General features: G+C 43.1%; 1 long non-coding RNA gene across 4 annotated transcripts in view; it reads right to left on the bottom strand.

Annotated features, from left to right (window-relative positions):
* The window catches only part of LOC127590031 (uncharacterized), a 58,091-nt gene that overhangs the window by 2,513 nt on the left and 45,721 nt on the right, over positions 1-9,857 (bottom strand). Inside the window, exons 1-2 of one of the 4 annotated variants that reach the window (XR_007959534.1) lie at positions 625-1,355; positions 181-303 (exon numbers count right to left, since the gene is read on the bottom strand). This is a non-coding gene — a long non-coding RNA (uncharacterized LOC127590031). Of the gene's footprint in view, positions 1-180; positions 304-419; positions 577-624; positions 1,356-9,857 lie in introns of those variants that run through there. The other 3 variants (XR_007959536.1, XR_007959535.1, XR_007959533.1) reach the window with 3 other exon arrangements.

Here is a 9,857-nt window from a genome sequence, read left to right as displayed (position 1 = left end):
TTAAGATTTGGAATGGAATTTATCACACGAATGTAGATTTTTTCCCCCAGATATTTACATTGCATGTATTCTTTTTTCAGGTGTACTTGTACTTCAGTAGTGTGTGAGCGCTTTTGCCACCTCCAGTAGGATACCATTTCATCTTCTAATGAATATTGTATCGGCGTTATTTGTTCTGACCTTGAACGGCGGTCTCGTGTTTCTGTGAGTCTTGGTTGTTGAGGAACCAGCAAGCTCCTGGGAGTCCATGAGTGTTTGTGCCGTATTTTCTTGAGACGATAGGGGGCGGTGTGACTCAGGCTTCTGTTGGATGCAACGTCACAAAATGAGGGGGGGGGGGGGGAGAAAAATCCATGAAATTACATCACAGCGTTAAACCCATCTTCCGCCTCCTCACTTTTCCTTCAGCCCCTCCTCACCATGCGGGGGTAGTTACGCACACACGCACGCATATATTCAGGCTTCTGACGTCACAGAGTGTGATGTCGCCCATATCGGGGATTCTGAGAGCAAAACATGCTCCAAATGAAGTTACAATGAGAATACATTTCAACTTCCTGTGCCAAAGTTGCGTCTTGTGGGGATCAGTGGCAAAAAATATACATATACTGAGGTTTTGTTCACCCGGCTGGCTCACGGTGTATATGACGAGCGGAAATACAGCAGCATGTGCAGGTTGCGCCGTTATGTAACATCCGAGGTAGCATCCTCTGAGTCTGTCCTTCATAAGTCATTGTTGCTCTGCATTCATCACTGTATGTCCCTTTTGTCCGCGATTATTTCTTTGTCCTGGGCGATACGCAAGGCGTCACGTGTTTGTGTGTTATGAGCAAAACAACGCCCTTCATGGGCGAGAAGCCAATGACATGACCGTTTGACAAAACCAGTATTATAAACAACAATAACATCGCCTTTTCATTACATCGCTATTTCTTTTAGGCTTGTTTGGTCTTAAAAACAACAACAGCATTGCCTTTTCATAACACCACTCTGGTTTCCTTTGTGCAAACACCTTTTAGGCGTGTTTGGGCTTATTTGCTTGGCTGTTGGCAAATGCTGAGAGCCCATCAAGTCCAAAGGAGAAGGAGGGAGGGGGGTAAACACCAGGGGCTTGCCAGATAATAGTAGAGTGAAAAATATGGTAGCTGTAAGGAGCCATCTGCTTCATGTACTTCCAAGCCTCCTCTAACAAGTCGTCCAGCTGAAGGTTTAGGTAAACGAGATATGCGTGTATGTCTTTGCATGTGTGTGTGTTTGCATCCATCTGCATTAGTGTTGTGAGTTTCAGTTTTGTCAGTAGTGGGATGTAAGTAGGTTGTTACTGTAGGTTTTTAAGGTATCTGTACTTTTAAGTTGTTTTTCCGGCAACATTTTACTTTTACTCCCTACATTTCAAAACCAATGCGAAATCTATATTTAGTACTCTTGAAAAATCAAGTTAAATAATGATTTAAAAAAGTCAAAATAGGCCTCAGCGAATTACGACGCAATGTAAACAAGACATAGAGAGGTAAAATGAACTACAGTTGAATCCATCTGCGTTTTTAAATTCATCTTTGGGGGCGGCCATTTTGCTACTTGCTGGCGACTGAAAATGACATCACGGTGCCAAAGGGCTAAGCCTGTAAATGTCAAATGACCAAATCCAGAAAACAGGTGAACTCATTTCTGTTTAAAAGGGCCCGGTAGGAATTTTGCCAGCTGTTGCTCTGATGTTGCCACACATCAAATGATAGCCAAGATATTTTCCGCCGCCATATCTGCTTACATATGCAAACATCATTTCACCATCTTTTCTGCTTTTTCTCCCCGTGCTGTTTGTCGAGTGTTTGTGGGGAAGACAACACCTACTATTGTGGCACTGAGACAGTGGATTTTTTTTTAATCCTGGAGGGACGTGGCAAAAGGGAGATAGAAGGGAGAATGCATTTTCAAGGCTTAGACTTAATGACGTAACTCTTGGAATAAGAGGAGAGGAGAGAAATGTGCATTTGTGTCCGTGCTTCCTGCTTCCTTGAGTGTATGCATGTATGGATTTAAACTGCATGATCTCGTGTGATTTAAAAGCCTCCTTTCGAGAGTGCCCTTGGTCTCCCGTGGAGGTGTGCGCTATTTCACAGTGACAGTCTGGCCTATGCAGTTTCCGAGCCAGCACAACAAGTCATGTTGGGATTCTTGCAGTACGCTGCGTACGCCATAAGCCAGTTTTGAGGAGGTGTGGCGGCATGGGTGACTCCAGGCGAAGCCACAGAAGTAACCAAAATCTTTGTTACTTCACAGTAAACAGAGGTTGGGAGAGAGACAATATGGTGCCATGGCGGCAGGGTGTGTGCGTCTATGTGTTTATTTTTAGCCCTTGACTAAAGTGCTGAGAAGGCCAAACTGGGTTGAAAGCAGGGACAAATAATGTGACACCATGCGCAGGCGAGCACTTTCCTCAGCACTGAAACGCTGGGTATGCTTGAACATGCTAATGAGATGCAATGCAAGAGCTGTATTCAATGATTAGCATTTTTTTTCAGCCATAAAAATGTTCACTTTTTGTTCTTACTTATGTATAAAGTCCCCAGAAAATATTTTTGCTTCTTTTTTTATCTCTGATTACTAAAAGGAATAAAGGTTCATTGGTATCATGGCTGTTAGCTTGGTAGTGGCACAGTGGCTTTAATATTAGTGCTAACCACATGAAATGTCAGCTAACTCCTACCTCATAACATAAGCAGCTAGCCCGGATCAAATCCAGAAGAAAAGAGGAGGGATAATGATAATAGTGTGTCGGTATCGAATGTTAAAATCTTGTACAAATAGCTACAGCTAGCTTAGTTAGCAACATGAAAGAATTCACAACACTGCAGTGTGAAACAAACAATGGCTAATTATGTCTCCGACAGCACCTCATAAAATAAGCAGCTAGCCCGGATCAAATCCAGAAGAAAAGAGGAGGGATAATGATAATAGTGTGTTGGTATTGAATGTTAAAATCTTGTACAAATAGTTACAGCTAGCTTAGTTAGCAACATGAAAGAATTCACAACACTGCAGTGTGAAACAAACAACGGCTAATTATGTCTCCGACAGCACCTCATAAAATAAGCAGCTAGCCCGGATCAAGTCCAGAAGAAAAGAGGAGGGATAATGATAATAGTGTGTTGGTATTGAATGTTAAAATCTTGTACAAATAGTTACAGCTAGCTTAGTTAGCAACATGAAAGAATTCAAAACAGTGCAGTGTGGAACAAACAATGGCTAATTATATCTCCGACAGCGGCAATCACAATGAGGCAAGATTGCCGTTTAAAAAACAAAAAATGCAGAAGTTGTGCTCCAGCTCTCGTATTGACTCCGATGAGATTGTTGGCGTTCCGATTGAAATGACCTTATAAATACAAATAGGCTCTCCATATTGATAAGGAGCATTTGAATACACATCCATGTTTTTTTCTGGGTGGGGATTGATTTTGGCGTATGAGGCATTGCGTGTGTTCCCCTGTGCCCTTTGCGTGCTCGTTTGTGTGGACGTGTCTATTATGGGATGTGCGATGGAGCGTCTCTGCAGTCTGGGTGACATCACTGGCCAGGAGCGCATCGCATGACAGGCGGCAAGGCCACAAGCAGCAGAGCGACGCACTGTAACGTTACCCGCGCACCTCACTGCACTCCTTTATTTATCCCGTCAGTCCCCCGGGGTCTCGCTACTCTTTCGCTGATGACGTGGGCCCTCTGCCGTTGTTGCTCTCCCTCGCTTCCTGTCATCTCTTTTCTCTTTTTTTTCATCTCTCAGAGTGGATGGACAGCTGGATGAGCTTTTCACTTTTATGATTCATGCGGCTGGCAGCGGTTTTCCTCTCTGAAGGGACACGTTTGGCTTTCAGTCACTCCGGCTGTGAATCAGCTCGGTTTTATATAATCTCCCATGTAAATAGGAAGACCGACACGATAAACTCTGGATATTTTTATCCCGCAATCCTACACGAGATTGTGTACATTCTTTGAAAGCAAGATTTATCGTTTTTCAAAGGATCATTTTAGCTTGTACAGTTTTGAACAGTAAAGAACGTCTCTGGCTTTTGTTTGGCAGAATGCGTATACAATATCTGCCGATGAATTCCACAAGGAATGAGAATATTCTCCTTTGCATGTGGCCCCTGAAGTCCCTGCCTAATTTGAATACTTAAAAAAAAAAGTAATCTGCATGTACTGTATATAAAATGAAGCTATACTGCCCCCGGTGGACAGGGCACCAGACACACAATGTCCATTTCAGTAATGCATGAAATCGTGACCCACAAATCCGTTCGATTCTTCACATTATTGTACGTTTTTATGAAGTCCAATACTGCCCAGTGCTATTTGTTTTATTAGAGAACAAAACATTGTGTTGGTGCTTTGGGGCGGCTGGGACAGACTAAAAGCATCTCCATTCATTTGTCAACGTGGATATTGAGGCACCACTCTATCGCCTTCTGTTCCAATCATGTACAATTTAGGGGAGGAACTAAATTGAAGTAAAAGTAAAAGCCAGCGTCAACAACCTGCTATCCTATTTACATTTAAGTCTAGCAATATCTATAAAGTAATAACATCAATACGTGAAATGCACCGCTCTCAAACATTTTGCCTGCGATTTGAAGTACGGCTCGTATATGTTTCTGCTGCATGGCCACATGAGAAATGGAATGTGAAAAGAACTCTGATAATCTTCTCCCCGAGTCGCAGCCATGAGATGGCTCATTAAAATGCAAATGTGTTCCTTTATAAGAGCGACTAATTTAGCGTCTGTCCTTGAACGCGGCCTCCAGCTTGAATCCTATTCACGGCGGTCGACATTTGCGACCGTCGTCTCTTTTGTGGCCTGCCCTTGCCGGACACAACATTAGGTACACATGCAACACGAGGCGAGATACGATTCAAGAGCCGAGTTTACCTTCGATTTTGCCACCTGTACTTTTACTTCACAACATGCCGCAGTTTATTGCAACAACCTGTTGATTACCATGCCCAACTGAAGCTTACTGTCAAACTAAACATCCAACATAGAGAATTACTGATTGTGTATTCCAAACGACTGCAGAGCTTTTTCTTGAGATGTCTGTTTCGCTGAACGCTTACAAACAACACAAAAAAAACAATCGGCTAACAAATAGCATTAGCGTTGGTATTTTTGTCGGCTCGTTAGCGGCGGAGAGTGAAAAACGCGTTGAGCTCGGTTGGACAGAGCAAGGGGTAGAAAGTACAGCTCTGATTTCAACTGCAGCGAAAATGCCAAGTGGAGGCGTTTTGACCCCGCTTTGTGTTGGCGGCGGCTCGCGCGGCCTAGCGGCGTGTTAGCTCAATCAAAGAGGTTCACGGTGATGTCAGCGTGAAGGAGAGTGCACTCCATCATCTTATGTTCAGCCTTCCTTGTGTGATGTGTGTCCTTGCGGGCCCCATCGTGAGATAAGCGACTGGCTGTTAGCAGGTTCCTTGTGATTATGATGTCAAGGCAATGCAAAGCGTCAGAGGGTGCGCGAGCATGATCATGACGGCCGCGCCGTTCTTGCTTTTCCTCACAAAATCGATTGTGTTGTGCCTTTTCTGGATTCCGATCCCTGGCCTTGGCGCTCTCTTGTTCATAAAACTTTTAAGTGTTTACTTATTTCTACTTTACTCATTTATTGCTGAAAAGGGAACAAAAATGATATATGATGAGAATCCTGTTTAAAAATAATCTTATGAGATTTTCGGAGGCTTTTTTTTTCGAAGAAAAAAAATTGATTGATAGATTTGGAGGAACCAAGATCAAGATTAAATCATATTTTCCAAAAAATAAACATTTTATTTTATTTTTTTAAATTTATTATTTTATTTATTTATTTATTTATTTATTTATTTTATTGATTTATATTATTATTATTTATTATTATTGTCATCTTTTGAGAACAATTGTATTGTTTGTATGAAAAGGGGGGTAAAATTGATAGTTTTTCAGATTAAAGCATTGTAATATTAGCATTGTAATATTAGCACTATGTTTTCACTTGAGACTTCACTTTTCTTCTTTCTCCCAAAAAATAAAAATAAAAAATTGCCCAAAATTTGAAAAGAATCCTTGCTAGTTTCAATTTTTACTCCCATAATATTGCCTTCTTCCATTCAAACCCGAAATCTCATCCTAATTGATGAGGACCGTTTCAAAGGCTGCACATCGCTGGACTGTGTAAAAGCACGAGCCCAATTCATTTTGACGATGTCAACCGCAAGATGTTTGAGGTATCTTCGGTCAAATGTCAGATTGGATTAGTGTTTATATCCACTAACTGTGATTAGACGGTAATTGGGCTTCTCGGTTTCTGAAGATGTTTTACCTTTAATCCAAAAGCCTTCATATTTATGTTCCGGAGCATGCCTCCAGGATTTCAACTGCTCTTCAAACATCATCATTTCCGTTTGCCTTCGACGTAACCCTCGTGGATTACCGTGAAACTGGACGTGAGCGAATTTCCATGGCCGCCTTCCTGTGGTTTGAGTTCCCACAAAGTCAATGAAGAATTTCGGTTTCCTCACTCTAAGGGGAAGTCGAGCAAAACTCTTCAACCATCAGACGATCCCGTCACACAAAGCCGAGACGAGACAAGATACTTTATCGTGTCGCTACATATTTTGAAGATCTCCCCTTTTTGGGTTTGTACTCCTCAGGCCACATGTCCCAAGTTTTCCCTGCTGTTCACTTTGTCACATGAAAATATCAGTCCCCTGCAGAGCGGTTTTGTTCTTCTATAAAATGAGTCCTTACTCTCGAGCAGTTTTTGTGATGAAGGATGACACCCGAGGCATCTTTGTGATCGGAATAAATTTCATTAGAACATAAAATGAAGCATGCATGAGCTGCATACAAAGACCAGTTTGTCCATTTTTAAACATGATTAAATACATATTTTTTCATTATTATAGAAACCGGGAAGTGATTATTTATTTCTGTGGGTAATCTAAAAGTGAAAAAATAAATAAATGCAATTAATGGATAATAGGATCATACGCCTACTGCCTATAATCAATGTAATTTGTTGTTCTGGCTGTCACCAAAAGATAAATGCCCAAAAGCAAGGAGCAGTGTAATGCATTGCAATCCAGATACTATAATTATAATACAATAGAATACAATACATGCTGATTTCTATAGCGCTTTCACAACAGCGGCAGCTGTAACAAAGCGCTTTACGAAACAGTTAACATAAAGTAAAATAATAAACACAACACATATCATAAAACACGGACAGTCGTGCAGTCCTAACCACTTTTCCGTCACACGCTTTGTTGTGTGAAGCAGTTTGAGACGAAAGAGGAGAGTGTCCTTTAACCAGTGGATCAGAGACGTCATGCTCAAAATGTGCACACGTCGGCTACAAGCTAAGTTTCAAAGTCAACAAGAAGCTGTAGCATCCATTGACGAAAAAAGAGATTGGTTCACTTCTCCTGTCCCATGGAAATCCATTTCAATTCCAAGCGGCGACTCACGGTTCCAAATACGCATCGGCGCTCTTCGCCAACGCTCCTCTCTCCTCATCCTCAACTTCAGCGGCCATCCATCCAGCCGCACCAACGCCAACTGTCCAACAGCGCTGACATAGCCGCTGAACAAATCGGGGTTGTGAAAAATGCTGCCCATTACTGGCACAAAAAACACAAGCGCCCCAGGTCTGTCCAGCACCGACAGTCAATGGCGCCGACATTCCTCCCAATCAAAATCTGTGCTGGTACAGGCGTGCTGCCGAGAAGGCGCAATCACCAAGCACAGATACTGCTCCTTTGACGAACGTCGTGGCCAAAAAGCACTGAAAACAGTCCATATCAGGTCCACACGATGAAACAACAAACAACATGTGACAAAACAAAAGACAAAAAGAGCAAAAAAGAACAAAAAAAAGCAAGGCTCTTGAAGAGCACTTGCCGAAGGCTGCCTACTCGGGCGCCATCTTGGGGAAAAAAAATGGGGGGGGTGAAATAAAATAAAATAAAAAAAGGACAGTCAAGACTCATATGGAGCAGGCTATGTGATACGTTTTGCTATGACTTGCGCAACACTTGTCAGTAACGCTGCTGATGCACGTCTTGACTAAGCTCCATTTGTTATCCAGATCGTTTATTCTGTCACATTCCGTGACAGGAGCTTCAAGTTTATCTTGGGAGAGTTGGGTTGGGTACGAATAGCAAGGATTATCGCCGCGGGCACAACTAGCCACGGGGGCTAAGAATATGTCGGATTGCTAAATAAAGATTCAGAAGACCTCCTGTGCTGGTTGGGACAGTGACCCAGAGGGCGGGAGGGGGCGGGGGGGGGGGGGGGATTGAGGTCAGTTAGGTGCTTCCAAAGTTAGCTGGCGCTTATACAAAAGGAATAAAGGGGTTGGTTATTTTTGTTGTTGGACAAAGGAGGTAAAGGGAGCGAAAGAGAACAGTTTACCTTTTGGGACTTGATGTCTGGCGCAGGACGAGTTCACCGAAACAGTGGCGGAAGGAAAGGGAACTGAAATGTCCCAAAATCTATGGTTGGGAAAAGAGAAAATCAATTATTTGGTCAAAAGATTTAAAACATTTTGAATATATTCTTGTATTACTCAATCTGCACACGAATGTTCAATTCCCAATTTTTTTTATCTTCCATCCGGCCTCGTCCAGCTGTCTTTGGGCAGTGAGCGGGGGACACCCTGAACCGGTCGCCAGCCAATCGCAGGACACACAGAGACGAACAACCATCCACGCTCACATTCACACCTAGGGACAATTCAGAGTGTTCAATCAGCCTGCCACGCATGTTTTTTGGAATGTGGGAGGAAACCGGAGTACCCGGAGAAAACCCACACGGGCACGGGGGAAAACATGCAAACTCCACACAGGAAGTCCGGACCCAGAATTGAACCCACAACTTTCTGCATTGTGAGTTCGACGAGCTAACCACTGCCCCACCGAGCCACCTCATTTTTTTTTATCTTTCAAGTACCGGTACAAAACTTTTGACCCAAATGTAACCCGACATTGATCGGGCTGAATAAATCCTCCCGGCATGTGACCTTCAATGTTCACCCCTGAAATTGCCGTAATTAATCCTGTCACTCCACAAGTGAAACAAGGGCACACCCCCACCCCCCACATCACATTCATTAATTTTACACTCTATATTGACCCTGTTGTCAACAATTCTTAAAAGTCAAGGGGCTGCAAAAATACTTCACAAATCAGCGACCATTGCGTGATTTCTGCCCCCGTATTAACAGACCCCAATGCTTTCATTTCTAGTCGAAACATGCTTTGAATAAATCTCCACCGAACTTGTTTTTTTAAGCATGTTTGCTTCAAGAGCGCTTATACGGTGTTCAAATTGCCAGAGCTCTTTGGGTCATTTGTAAGCAGAGCAACGCTATTAAAAGTCTGAGTTGGCGGCTGACGGATTGGCCTGAGAGTGGTTGGAGTCATTCCACCTCGGAGGTGTCAAAATTAACAGCTATTAGCGGCTAACTAAGCTCTATCCTCAGATTAGCGCCGATCAACAGCGGAGCAAGAGGTGGGTTTTTTTTTTTTGCTCTTCCTTTCTTCTTTCACTTGCACTCTCCATGAATCGTAATCATGATCCTCTCCTGAGCCTCATTGCTTTGCGAGTTCCGCCCCCCCCCCACCCTCTCTCCTCCATAAACCTGTTTGAAGGAAAGCCTGCAGGATCTCCAAAATGGCGAATAGTCACGCCGCGGAAGGGAAAGTGCAGGATGGGAAGAGAAAAGACTGTGAGGTCATTTCTCAACGCTCCACCGTGCCACTTTTTTTTTTCTGCTGAAAATGGAGGCGATGTGTACTGTCATTTGAAAACTAAATGTCAAGGTCCGCAC

The sequence above is a fragment of the Hippocampus zosterae genome, chromosome 17 (genome assembly GCF_025434085.1).
Source record: "Hippocampus zosterae strain Florida chromosome 17, ASM2543408v3, whole genome shotgun sequence".
Taxonomy (NCBI): Eukaryota; Metazoa; Chordata; class Actinopteri; order Syngnathiformes; family Syngnathidae; genus Hippocampus; species Hippocampus zosterae.
The sequence above is the reverse complement of the archived record's forward strand: the minus strand, read 5'-3'. Positions and strand labels throughout refer to the sequence as shown.